At 32.8% G+C, this 14,441-nt stretch overlaps 1 long non-coding RNA gene across 1 annotated transcript in view; it reads left to right on the top strand.

Annotated features, from left to right (window-relative positions):
* LOC140694216 (uncharacterized) overlaps nucleotides 1–14,207 on the top strand; it is a 35,651-nt gene extending 21,444 nt beyond the window's left edge. Inside the window, exon 2 of the long non-coding RNA XR_012069967.1 lies at nucleotides 14,015–14,207. This is a non-coding gene — a long non-coding RNA (uncharacterized lncRNA). The remainder of the gene's footprint in view (nucleotides 1–14,014) is intronic.
* The last annotated feature ends 234 nt before the right edge of the window (nucleotides 14,208–14,441 follow it).

The following is a 14,441-nucleotide window of genomic DNA, read 5'->3' as shown; positions in this document are numbered from 1 at the left end:
AAAATCTGAAAAAAAAAGAAACCTAGGGTAAAACATAAGAAGTACACTTGACTTAATTTGATTCTTCATATGTGTCCTCTGGCAAGGGAAGCAGAAGCAAAACTAACAAATTTGACTATATCAGTCTAAACAGATTTACACTGCAGAAGAAATGATCAATAAAATGTAAAGTCAACCAACACAATGGGAGAATATATTTGCAAGTGATATTTTCCAATCAAGTGCTAATATACAAAATATATGCAAACATACACAACAACAACAAAAAAGACCAAACAATCCAATTAAAAATAAGTCCATAAGAACTGAATAGATTGATTAAAATCAATTTTCTGTAGAAAACATACAGTTGGCTAAATGACACATGAAAATGTGTTCAGAGTTATAAATTATAAGGAAAGTCATAAACCAAAAATGAGACAAGACCTCACACTTCTCAGAAGGCTCTCATCAAAAAGAAAAGAAATATATGTTGGTGAGATTGAGGAGAAAACGTAACGCCGTGGACACTCTTGATAAGAATGCAAATTATTGTTTCCATTTAATATATACATCAATTTTCTTCATCCAGTTTTCAGTCAAGGGATGTTGGGTTTGTAGGCCCCTGTCTGAAGTCTCTAGAGAATAAGCCCATGGGCTGAACTGATAAACAATCTGGTAGGAATGTCACATATCCTGACTGGATATGAAATGGCCTACTCAATGTATCCAGTATGGATGGCTGTATAGGGTATGCTGGGTAAGATCCTCAGAGGAGGACAATCTAAGACAGGCACAGCCAGCTGGCTAAGTGATGGCCTACTTAATGAAGTTCCGTGATGAACTTTAAAACAATTCTTGATCATTTAACATCAAGCGCTTACTTCAGGAACATGGGAACATAAATAGCTTAAGATTATTAACATTGTTATAACCTAGATTATATGTGAGGCATTGTGCATGTCCTATATAAACCCTTTTCCAAAGAATCAATGAACAGAGAACTGCTTCACTTCTCTCCACACAGTGTCTGTGTGTATATGATATTGTGCCACTGACTAATTTAATTTATTAGGAGTATCTTAAAAGGATGTTGCAGTATATACAATGATTTTCCGCACCTATTGAGATGATTATGTGAGTTTTATTTCTCATTCTATTAGTGTGGGATGTCACCTTTATTGATTTCAATATTTTGAAGTATCTTTAAACCGAGGGATTAATCCCTTTACTCATGTATGTGTATGATAATTTAAATGTGTTGTTGAATTCATTTTGCTTGTGTTTTGTTGATAATTTTGGCACATATGTACATCAGGGATAATATTCTATATTTTGCATATAATGTCCTTTCTAGCATTTTTATGCAAATAAAGCTGGCATCATAAAACAAGTTTTAATACTTTCACCCCCTTCAGATTCTTGGATGGTTTGGGGAAGAATTGGTGAGAAATTTTCTTCAAAGGTATCACAGAATTCACCAGTAAAGTCATCTTGTAAATATTTTATGGTTTGGAAGGTTTGGATAACTGATTTACTCATACACACTTTTGCTCTATTTTACTTTCTAATTACTTCTTGATTCAGAATTGGAAGAGATATGTTTCTGAGAATTCGTCTTTTATTCTAGGTCATTCAAATTGTTGGCTAGTGGTAATTTCTTATGATGCTATGCATCTCTATAACATCAGTAGTAATATCTTCTCTTTTACTTCTAATTTTATTTGAGTCTTTATTTTCTTAGCCAACCTAAACCTTTGTTCACTTTATGCTTAAAAGAAACCGACTTAGTTTTTTTTATCTTTTCAATTGGTTCTATTGTTTTTTGCCTTCCTCTCATTTATTCAATTTTCTTCTCCTTTCTGTTTTCTCCTAGATTCTTGATGTGTAAAGTTAAGTAGTGTGAATCTTTGTATTTCTTTTTTTTATTAAATACTATTTATTTATTTATTTATTAACTTTCTTACTTATTTACTTATTTATTCATTTATTTATCATTGAAGTACTGCCATTTACATTGTGTCAATCTGTGGTGTTTAGCACAGTGTCCCAATTCATGCATATATTTGTGTGCTTATTAAAGTTAACTTCACAATATTTAACATACTGCCCTGTGTCATACAACAGAAATTTTGAAAACATCTATTTTTATATATAGTGGATAACATTTATAACTCTACAGCTCCCAAATATATCCTCTCCAAGACCCTTTCATCAGTAACCATAAGATTATTAAGTAGATGTGCAAGTGTGTTTCACTTTTGTACATGAAATCATAGTGTCCTCATCCAAATTTTTTTTAAGGTTCTATATATATCATGTCATGTATTATTTTTTTTCTCTTTCTGGCTTACTTCAATTAGAATGACACATTATGTGGACATCCGTTTAGCTGCAAATGTCATTGTTTTATCATTTTTTATGGCAGAAAATTATTCCATTGTGTAAATATGGATAAATTCTGTATACTGTTATTTGTTGATGGACAATTACGGTGCTTCCATGTCGTGGCTGTTGTATATAGCACTGCTAAGAACATTGGGGTGCAGGTGATATTTTGAATTAGGGTTCTCTTTGATATATACCCAGAAGCAGGATTGCTGGATCATATGTTAAGTCTATTTTTATTCTTTTGAGGAATTCCCATCCTGTTTTCCACAGTGACTGCACCATCTACATTCCTACCAACAGTGTAGGAGGTTTCCCTTTCTCCACAGCTTTCCCAGCATTTATTATCTGTGGACTTTTGTATGATGGCCATTGTTACTATTGTGAGGTGATACTTCATTAGAGTTTCGAATTGCCCTTCTCTGATAATGATAGTGAGCATTTTTTTGTCATATATCTGTTTGGCATTTGTATGTTTCTAATGGAGAATTGCTTGCTTAGGGCTTCTGCCCATTTTCAGATTGGGATTCTTTTTTTTTAAGTATTATTATTAGGTTGTATGAACCCTTTATATTTTGGAAATTAAACTTTGTCAGTTGCATCGCTTCTAAATATTTTTTTCTGTCGGTTGTCATTTTGCTTTTTTTATGGTTCCCTTTGTTGTGCAAAAGCTTATAAGTTTAATTAGGTCCTATTTATTAATTTTGATCTTACATCAATTACCTGGGTAGACTGTTTTAGGAGATCATTGCTGCAATTTATCTCGGAGTGTTTTGCGTATATTTTCTTCTAGGAGATTAACTGTGTATTGCCTTACATTTTAGTCTTCAAGACATTTTGAGTTTATTCTTGTGTATGGAGAGAAGGAGTGTTCTAACTCCATTGCTCTGCATGCTGCAATCCAGTTTTCCCAACACCAGTTGGTGAAGAGATGGTGTTTTCTGTGTCATATTCTTGGCTATTCTGTAAAATATTAATTGAAAATAGGCCTGTAGATTTATTCATTGGCTCTCTATTCTGATCCATTGGTCCATATGCCTGTTTCTGTACCAATATCATGACATTTTTATTATTGTAGCTCTGCAATAGTGTATGGAGACCAGGCAGGTTATTCCTCCAACCTCTTTCTTTTTCTTCAATTTTGTTTTGGAAATTATGGATCTTTTTTGATTCTATATAAATCTTATGATCATTTGTTTCAGTCCTAAAAAGAAATGTTTTGAATAATTTGATAGGAACTCAGATTAAGTTTGTGGATTTCCTTGGGTAGTATGGCCATTTTAACAATATTATATCTTCCATTACAAGGACATTGGGTATCTTTTCAATTCCTGAAATCTTTCTTGAATTCCTCAATCAATGTTTTCTTGTTCCCCATGTATAAGTCATTCACCTCCTTGGTCAGAGTTACTCTTAAGCCTTTTATAATTTTGGGTGCAGTTATAAAATGGGTTGAATCTATACTTCATTTTTCTGTTGATTCAATGGTAGTGTAAAGAAATGTAATTGGTTTTTGTACATTACTCTGGCTAACTTGCCCATTTCCTTTTTAGCCTAAGTATTCCTTGTGAAGCTATTACAGTTTTCTATATATAGTGTCATGTCTGCATATCGTGACAATTTTACCTCTTCTTTTCCAGTCTGAATCCTTTTATTTATTTTTCTTACCTGATCGTTGTGGCTAGGAATTCCAAGACTATATTTAATTAAAATTGTGAGAATGGGCATCCTTGTCTTGTCTCAGGTTTTTGTGGGAAGATTTCCAGGTTTTCACCATTGAGTATTATGCTGGCTATATGTTTGTCATAAATAGCTTTCATTATGTTGAGATATGGTCCCTCTATGCCCACTGTGAAAAGAACTATTATTGCAAATAGGTGTTAATTTTTATCAAATGCTTTTTCTGCATCTACTGAGACGATAATATCGTTTTTGTCTTCTCTTTTGTTGATATGGTGTATCACAATTGATTGATTGATTTGCATATGTTCAACCATCCTTGTGTTCCTGGGATGAACGTAACTTGTCCATGGTTCATGATCTTTTTTTTATGTGTTTTGGATTCTGTTTGTTAATAATATCTCAAGGACTTTTACTTCTATGTTTATCAATGATATTGGCCTATAGTTTTCTTTTTGGTGTAGTGTCTTTGTCTGGTTTTGGTATCAGGTTGATGTTGGCCTTATGGTGAGAGTTTGGGAGTACTCTCTCCATATCAATCTTTTGGAAGACTTTGAGAAGGACTGGTATGGATTTTTCTTAGTATGTTTGGTCAAATTCCCCAGTGAAGATATTTGGGTTTGAATTTTTTTTGCTGACATTTTTTATTTTATTGATAATTCTATTCCATTTCTGGTGATCTGTCACTTTAAATGGCTAACTTCTCCTTAATGCAATATTGGTGGGCTGAATATTTACAAAAACTTCTCCATTTCTTCCTGGTTATCCAGTTTGTTTACACACAGTTGCTCATGTTGTTTCCTTATGATATATGGTAAATTTGTTTTACTCTATGTAGTTTCTCCATTTTCATTTCTAATATTATTTGTGTTCTCTCTCTTTTCTTGTTGGGGAGCCTGTCCAGAAATTTGTCAATATTGTTTACTATTTCAAAAAAGAAATTGATTGATTTTTTCTATTATTTAATCTCTATTTCAAATATTTCTTCCTTGATCTTTATTTTTTCCCATTTTTCTGTTGACTTCTGGTTTTGTTTGCTCTTCTTTTCTTGATTAGTTTACATAGAACGTTTGATTATTTATTTGAAATTGTTCTTCTACTTTGAGGAGGGCCTTGTCACTATGAACTTCCCTATTAAGCCTGCTTTAACAGTTTCCAATAGACTTTGTGTAGTGTTTTGTCATATTTCCCAAGATATTTTTTAATTTCTTCTTTTATTCATCACCTCCCCCCCTTGTTTTACTACCATGTTTTTAATATGGATGCTGTCATTTTTTCTCACTGGTTTTCTGTGATTGATTTCTAGTTTCATGGTATTAAACTCAGAAAAGATGCTTGAAATAATTTTTATCTACTTAAATTTGTTGAGGCTTCTTGAGTGCATGGGTACATTATCTTTCATTGAAAATGTTCCTTGTACACAGGAAAAGAATGTATATTCTCTTTTGGTGAGAAGTACTGTTTTGAAAATATCAAGCATCTCCAATTATTTTATAATGTATTTATTATCTATGTTCCCTTAGTAATTTTCTGTGTGAAAGACCAGTCCAGTGATAGTAATGGGGAGTTATAGTCTCCTACTTTGATTGTGTTCCCAGGGATTCTCTATTTTTATCTATTAGTATTTGCTTTATGTATTTAGGTGCTCCTATATTGAGTGCATATATCTTAATAGGTAAAATACCCTCATTTTGATTTGCTCCTTTAATCATTATATCATGTCCTTGTTTATCTTTTTCTATGGCCTTTTTTGTAAAGTCTCTTTTTGTGAAGTCAGTGGTGCTAGTCCTGCTTTCTTGTCATGTGCATTTGAATGGAATATATTTTTCCACCTTCTGACTTTAAATGGATGTGTGTTCCTCTTACTAATGTGGGTCTCTTCTATGCTTCATAATGTAGGGTATTGTTGTGTTATCACATCTGACAATACATATCTTTTGATTGAAGCACTAAATCGATTAACATTTGTGATAATTATTGATAGAATGGTGTTTATTTCCATATGGAACTTCATTCTCCAGTTGATTTGTTATTTTCTTTTTGTTCATTTCTTTTTGTTTTTGTGGCTTGATAAGTTTTCTTTTATTACCTTTGTTTCTTTATGTCTTTGTGACTTCATTGTAAGCTTTTGACTTATGGCTACCTTGTTTTCTATGTATATTGACCAGTACTATATTTGTTTATTTTAACTGATAAGAATACAACCTCAAACCCACCCTACAGAGAATACAAACAAGAAGAAAACACTCTGTATTATCCTGTTTCACTCTGTGACTTTTAAAAACTTTGATGTCCTTTTTTACAACATCATATTTATTCTGTTGTAAGTCATTGTAGATATTGCCTTTGTAATTATGCCTTTCTCTATTCTATAGCACCCTGCTTCTTTTTCATTTAGAGTAGATCCTTATTTCTTTTTCTCTTGCTAAATTCTTTAAGTATTTGCTTGTGTGGAAGTTATTTATCTCTCCTTCTATTCTAAAATTTAGCCTTGCTTGATAAAGTATCTTAGATTACAGCTTTCTTTCATTCAGGACTTTGAATATGTCTTGCCACTGCCTTTTGCCTACTGTTTCTGTGTACGAAATGAGTTAACAAATATGTATATAAATATATATATATATATATGTAAAGAACACATATAAATGAAGTTAACAAATATGGTGAAAACCTATACATTAAAAAACAGAGAACATTGATAAAGGAAATTAAAACTGATCCAAAGGAATGAAATTATCTCTTATGTTAATGATGGGAAACAATGTGGTTGAAACAACCATACTACCCAAAGCAATCTACATTTAGTGTGATTCATGTGAAAATACCCATGAGATTTTTCCAATAAATAGAACAAATAATTTTAAAATTTAAATGTAACCACAAAGATCATGAGCTGCCAAAATAATCTTGAAAAAGAATATTAAACCTAATGGTGTAAAATTCTCTGTTGTTAAACAATCCTACAAAGCTTTAGTAATTAAAACAACATGATACTGGCTCAAAACCAGACAAAAATCAATAGAAGAGAATAGAGCAACCAGATATATTTCCTCACACCTATGATCAATTAACCCATGAAAAAGGAAGCAAGAGTATAAAATTAAGAAAAGACATTCTCCTCAAAAATTACTGCTGGTGAGATTGAACATGTAAAAGGTAGATTAGAATATTTCCTCACATTGTGTACAATAAATGAGCACAGAATATCTTTGTATTTATTTTGTTTACTTATATTCCTTGCACCTGTAATTTATAGATCTGTGTTTAGATCTTTTATTTCACTTTTCAAATTTATTCCTATTTTATTCTTTTTGCTATAAATTTACACACAATTGTTTTCCTAATTTCTCTTTCTGATATTGTGCTTTTACTATACAAAAATGCAATGGATATTTGTATATTGATTTTGTATTCTGCAAGTTTACTAAGTTTGTTCATTATTTCAAAAACTCACTGGAGGAAACTATGGAGTTTTCTATCTATGCATAATTATGTCATCTGTAATAACTTCAATGCTTTTTTACAAGTAGAATGAATTTTATATTTTTCCTTGACTAGTTGTTCTGGCTAGGACTTCTAGTAGTGTAATTTAGGACTTGTGAAAATGAGCTTTTTTTTCTTATTACTGGACCAGAGGAAAACCTTCCTGTATGTTAACATTCAAATTGAAGTAAATCATGGGTTTTTCACATATGACTTTTATTATGCTTAGTTACATTCTATCCAGAGCGAATTTAAGAATATATTTTTAAAAATGTTAAGATCAGACCAGTCAATAAATTTCCTACATATTTTGAGATTGTTATTTTTGAATTCATTGTTTTTTAAAGGGATGATCACATATATTCATTTGTGTTTGTTAAATAATATTTATGGATCAGGACTAAATCCAACTAAACTTTAGTTTATAATAGTTATAATATGCCATGTATTCATGTTGCTAATATTCATTTAGAATGGGATTTACAGACACTGAATGAAAAATTTACATTGTAGCTTGAGGGTACATTTATTTATTTAAAAATTTTATCACTCATTTTGAACTTGGCTAATGTTTAATGGAATTTATTTCTAAATAAATAATATTACTTTTGGTAAAACTGGACTTACTACAGTTTTCTGATACAGAACATAGCTACTATTTACAATTATTGCACAAGACACTTGCCTTAAAATACCATATAATAATAACAATGCCAACTGTTTCAGGACTGAGAAACATATTGCTTCCTAAAATGCATTACCTAGTCTTTTCCACCCCAACCGACACATACGATTATATATTTGTTTTTTGATTGTTTGTTTGTTTTCCCCTTAATGGAGGCAAAGCTTATTGAACCCAGGATCTTGTGCATAAGTTTATTTATCAACATCATTTTGGAACAATTAACAGAAGACACAAGAGTACGGATTATAAAGATGACAAGAAAATTTATTACTTCTAGGAACTGATAAACCTCTGAGTGAAAGAATGGCAAAAATAAACATTTGTAAATTTACAATAAGATTGTCTCTTTTGCAATAATATTGTAGAATATTAAATTACTTTTGTTTCAATTATAGCATTGAATGACAATTTAAAACAAAAGTTTCCCCTTTGGGATTTCTTAAATTAGATTGATTTTTTTAATATTTTATTTCATAAATCTTAACCATTTTTTATATACATAACATATAAACACATATTTATTCTTCTCATGTTTTGAATATAGAGCAACATATTCTAAAGTACACAGATAAATACCTGCTTCCAATACCAAATCAAATTATGTTTCACTTTAATTACAAATGATATTGAAATAGTTATACCTTTTCTGTACAGGTTTTAGAAAAATTTCAGTTAAAATTTCTAAACTTTAAAATTATTTTATATATTTTCTGCATTATTTATTCTCTGTTCACTAATCTGTTATAAATTTGTGTACAAAAGAAACGAGATTGGTTTTATTTAATAAACCTCAAAATTAAATTGTATTAAAAGATTTTGTGTAGATAATATTTGCAGATCACTCTATAAAAATAAGAATCCTATATGTTTCATTTTAACTGGATGAGTGAGAAGAAAACACTGGCTGAATGTTACCCTTGAGTTGCTAGGAGACCAGTCGTTTTGTGATGTCACAGCTACTCAGGTTGAGAACCACTCTGATGGCCTAGCAGTTTATCTGTGCAGGCCTGCCAAAGCAGCATTTGAAGCTGCAGTGCTCAAAATCATGCAGATTAGAAAAGTAGCTGTAGAAAAAGTTATATGAAATGGCACATGTTTCTTCAGAAATTCAAGAGGTGTCAGATTAAGATGGACCAACTGGTTAAGGAAACTCCAGTAGATCTCTATTGTGTTATCAAACATTCTCTGGGGATTTGGACTTGAGGTCTATGATTGAAAAAATTGCTTTTTAGACTTTGTCTGAAGAATCCTTGATTAAAAGGCCATGTTACATACATTGTGTCTCTGAACCAGATGAAGATAATGATTTTTGTTCTCTGACATTTCCAAGAAAACTCTGGAAAATGGCTGGGAGTGACCAATATAAATCCATCTGGAGGGATGATAATGGAATTTCCATAGTGATTGATGAAGATGTCTTTAAGAAGGAAGTTTTGGAAAGAAAGGCCCCTTTCAGAATATTTGAAACTGGAAGAATGAAAAATTTACTTAGCCTAACATTTATGGGTTTAGTAAAGTGCGGCAGAAATTCCAAAGATTGGCATTTCTAGCAGACTTTCTGGCAGAAGAAAAAGAAGTCTCTGTTTTAAGCAAGGTATTCAGAAACTTTAGTTACCACTTCGTAACTTATATATAAAATTTTATTTTGTACATCAACCTATGGTAATATAAATGTAAAGCTAGATTTTGAAAATTGTATAAAAGTACTAAGGCTAAAATTCTTTATTTATTCTAAAAAATGAGGACAGTGACTTAAGTATTCACATTATAAGAAATTTTGCTTGCAAATATGAATTTTACCAGAAATCTAAATAAAGGTATTAAAGCTGCTTTTAAAAAGTGGCATTCACCATTACTGCAAATGCTAGTTTCTTAAATTTGATGACTATACTATTTAAATGTCTATTTTCCAAATAAGGAACTTCAAAATATTGTCAGCAATGTTCATATTTTGATGATATTATCTTTGCATAGTAAACGTGAAATCTGAGGTTTTATAGGTTAGGCTTATTTTAGTGATGTATTTTGGTATAAATTATTACTGAAATCTTTCTACTTTGGTTGTAGCTGCAGTTCTATCATAATCCAAATTTTAAACGAGGCTGTCCCCAGCTTTTAGTGAGAATAAAAAGAAGAGTTGTGATTTAAAATGCCTCTCTGGTATCTTCATTGGCTGAAGATTTCAACAAGAAGCACTATAAAGCAGTGGGTAATGTGGATAATCATAATTCTGATTTTGTGGGTGACACTAGTGGAGACAGTACATTTTTACCTTCTGTAAATTTAAACATGCCTCTAATAAGAAAGCTCTCTACCAGCCACATAATTGGTGACACAACTACCCCGATCAGAGTTGATTTTTCTCCTCCATCATCAATGTCAGTTAGACCACCAGAACAAATTGCAGTGAATCAACGTGCTATTTTAAAGAAGTTCACCACTGTCCACAGGCACTCTCAAAGCAGCTACATTGAAGCAAATAGCCGTGTTGTGAACTTCATTACAACTACAACTTCTACTTCTCAGTACAGCATCTTGTATCCCATACAGAGGAATTATTTTGGACAGATGGTGGAACCTTCTATTTTTCCAGATAGATATCACAACATATCTGCCAATGAAGGTCGTTTTTCTAAACTTCAACCAGGGAGCAACCCACGGTTTCCAGTGCCATTGATTGCTGATACATCAGCTAACTCTCTTTCAAGGCCAACTCATCAGACATCTTCAGTTTATGAACGTCATTTTAGTCACAACTGATCTACCAGAGGACTATCAGATTATGCAGGATAACAAAGATTAAAATTGATGTTGGACAAATACCTGCAATTTTCTTATTTGAAAAATAAACATAGTTGTTTACCTCTATTTACCTTATTTTTTTTAAATAGTGTTAAGAGATAAATGGGAGACTAAGTTACAATTTAAAGGTAAAAAGAGATACTTGATTGATATGATCATATAATGGAACAATATGGTAGTTAATTTAAAAAATTTCTTGTAAGGAAGAAGAGAAAATGGAAGAATTTGGAGGAAGACTATAACATGGAGAGAGGGAAAAGTACTAAGTGGTTTCTGGTTCATCCTGGAAAGTGTTAAATGTGTTAAGTTAGGATTGGTTGGAAGGAGATAAATTCAGAAACCATCCCCGGGATCATGGTCTCTAATATGTCATCCCTGGAATCATAAATGTCACATGATGTAATCTCAGTTGGCACATTCAGCATGTGGTTGAATTTGAGAAGAAATTTTATCTATTGTCTTCTTTGTTCTGTTCTCAAAGCATTCCAATTGTTGCTTTCATTTCCTGCCCTCAAGAGTCTACACTATATTTTCAGTCGATACTTTATTTTGCTTTTATTTTCCGTCCAAAGACAAGCTTACGTCCTCAGGATGGCTCTTAATGCCTTTCCAACTCTACGCACACAAACTGAACTTAGTTTAGTCATTCCTTTATAAATCTGGCATCTGACTACCTTGGCATATCCCTATGTTTCACTGTATCTGGAGATACATCCAGGCAAACGTTTGTCAAGTATGTTAGCTGCAAACTCAACACTTTTGCTCCAGCTCATCCTTGGACTTTGGATGTCCTCCTTTTACCTACTTAGACTTTCCCAGTCTCAGCACAGAAACTACCTTCTTCAGAAGTTTTCTGTCTATCCCCCTTTCCTTGTCTAACTTGGATACCAGCACAGTAAGCACAGCATTTGCCACAGGATGAATTTTAGTATTTAGTGAATGAAAAATACATGTTGACTTTAAGCAAAATCTACTTCCCTGAAACAACAAATCTCTCATGGTTTCACACTATTTCGTTGTGGTCTTTACTCTTCACCACAAACTAGCTCTTTCCATAGCCCATGGACTAGTCACTCAAGACAGTAAGTGGGGGTAGCTACAGGAGACAAAGTATTATTTTCTTCTTAATTCATGCCTCCTGAGGCCTAAAGCATTCCATTCTCATTTGATGGATTTTTTCCTTACTCTTCATCATCCACCCACCCCAAAATAGCTGATCCTCTTCATCATATTAATAACTATACTGACTTCTAATTAATTTGCTTCTTAGAATCAGAGCTTTGCCCAGAAGAGACAGTGCTAATGCAAACATTTAATGAAGGTTTATGCACCCCACATAACTTGTGCCCCTTCTAACCTTCACACAGGAAGTATCAAAGAGGTACTATACCCTTGGTTGGGGTGGTTGTATTCAGTAACCAAATTGCAACCTAAAATGTGTGGAGCAGAAGGAGGCGAGGGTGGTGGATTTAAAAATTTGTCCAACTTCATGAGTACCAATTTTCTGCAGATATTAGGAAATATAAAATATTCATGGAAGAATTTGTCTTTTTCCTATCAATTTAAATAAAAGGTGAAGGATTTACAGAATGTGAAATGCCCTGAAATGCTGGAAAAATTGTAGGCAATGTCAGGGTGTCTAAGGCTTCTGCTCATAATCATGCAGCCACTGTCAACTGTTAAGACTGGAATGGCAACATTGAGTCCTGAAAATATGTCACCAGTTGTGTAGAAAGCCTTTGAAAATCTGGAGAAAAGGCAAATGGGCCAGGGTAACCTCTTGCAACATCCCACCAATATGACCTTTTACAAGAGAAGAAAAGAGACCACTTGCAGCAGGAGATCTGTGTCTAGACAGCAGACACAGAATCATCAAGCCTTTAAATTTGTCAGCACAACTCGATCATGGCTATGTTGTTGCTTATATTAGAAGGCTGAGGTTCAGATGGACTGGTTCAGCACCTATTTTCCAACTCTCTTATCAGACAGTGGGTCTTACAATTATCATCTTAACAAGGTTCTATACTGATAAGTCAAAAGCTACAGTTTACTTTTGAAATTAGAAATCCTAAAGAAAAATATTGTTGGTTTCTCCATCTATAGTTTTCTACCTCGGAAAAGCTAGACTATTGGCAAAAGTAGAAATGTTGTCTGGTGTTTGAAATCTATCCTCTGAGCTCTGCCCACAGAACTCTTACCACTAAATACGACAAATCTGTCTTCCACTGTGTGTGTGTGTGTGTGTGTGTGTGTGTGTGTGTGTGTGTGTGTGAAGATGGATTGTTAAGCAGTAAATAAGTTTTTCTTAGTTAGGTCATCAGTAAATTTTTATTCTGCATCTGGCAGAATTTCTGTGAATTAATAGTTTCATTGAGCCACCAGATTTTCTTCTGATCAGGTAGAGGTAGTTTATATTTCTCCCAATATACTAGTTGTTACCTGTTTATTGAATCCCGAGCTGATGCTAGGGCCAAGCCACTGAACCCTTGAATGGGACTGAGGCAAATACATTCTCCAGTCCCCAGAGCCCAGCAGAGGACTGTGTCTCCTTTTTAATTTATGCTTATGTCTAATTTCTTTGTTCTTCTAATTCTCATTGTTGACACAACTTATTGTGGCTTTGATCACCCCTTGACTAATTTATAGAGACTGAACCACTGACTTATACCTGTTCACCTAGAATTTGCAATAACCTTTCTTTCCTTGGACTACCTGGAATAAAGTGAGCATAGTCATCATTTTGAAAGCAGTCCTCAGTCCTAATAATGCAGAACCTTTACACTTCTTTGCCCAGAACTTGAGCTAGAATCTTTGTTGTGGATCTCAGGGATTATCCTCACATCCCATAATGCAACCATGAGAAAACACCACATTGTTATCCAAAATCAAGTCTTTGTCAGTATTGCATGCCCATTGCAAAACAGTTAAGAATTTTAGGAGTTCTTATATTTTACCATGCTGAGATTTTTAGCAACCTAGCATGTTCATTTCTTACAGGTGCTGTTGGGAGATGAGACCATCGGTCAGAGACAGTGAACTTTATCACACAGCAAGAGAAGCCAGTTTTAAATTTGTATCCATTCCCTAATCTCAGATGAATACACTGAGTGAAATTTTGATACCTGCAGAAGCAGTGGGCTGTTAACATGAAGAATGTTTAAATCATGGTAAAACACTTATTTTATTAGTATCTTTATGTATTATTTATTAGAATCACTTATTTATTAGTATCTTTACCTAGGATAAGTGTATCATGACTCAGGTTTACTTGCTGCAGAAATAATTATGTGACATGTCATGGGAATAATTGAATATTGAATTTCCATTTTTCCTTCTGCTTCAATTGAGATACAATTGGTGAGGAATAATGTGTAAGTTTAGGTGCACAGGATAGTGATTTGATTTACAAGTATAATGAAATAAA

Source organism: Vicugna pacos, unplaced genomic scaffold, assembly GCF_048564905.1.
Source record: "Vicugna pacos unplaced genomic scaffold, VicPac4 scaffold_20, whole genome shotgun sequence".
Classification (NCBI taxonomy): Eukaryota; Metazoa; Chordata; class Mammalia; order Artiodactyla; family Camelidae; genus Vicugna; species Vicugna pacos.
The sequence above is the reverse complement of the archived record's forward strand: the minus strand, read 5'-3'. Positions and strand labels throughout refer to the sequence as shown.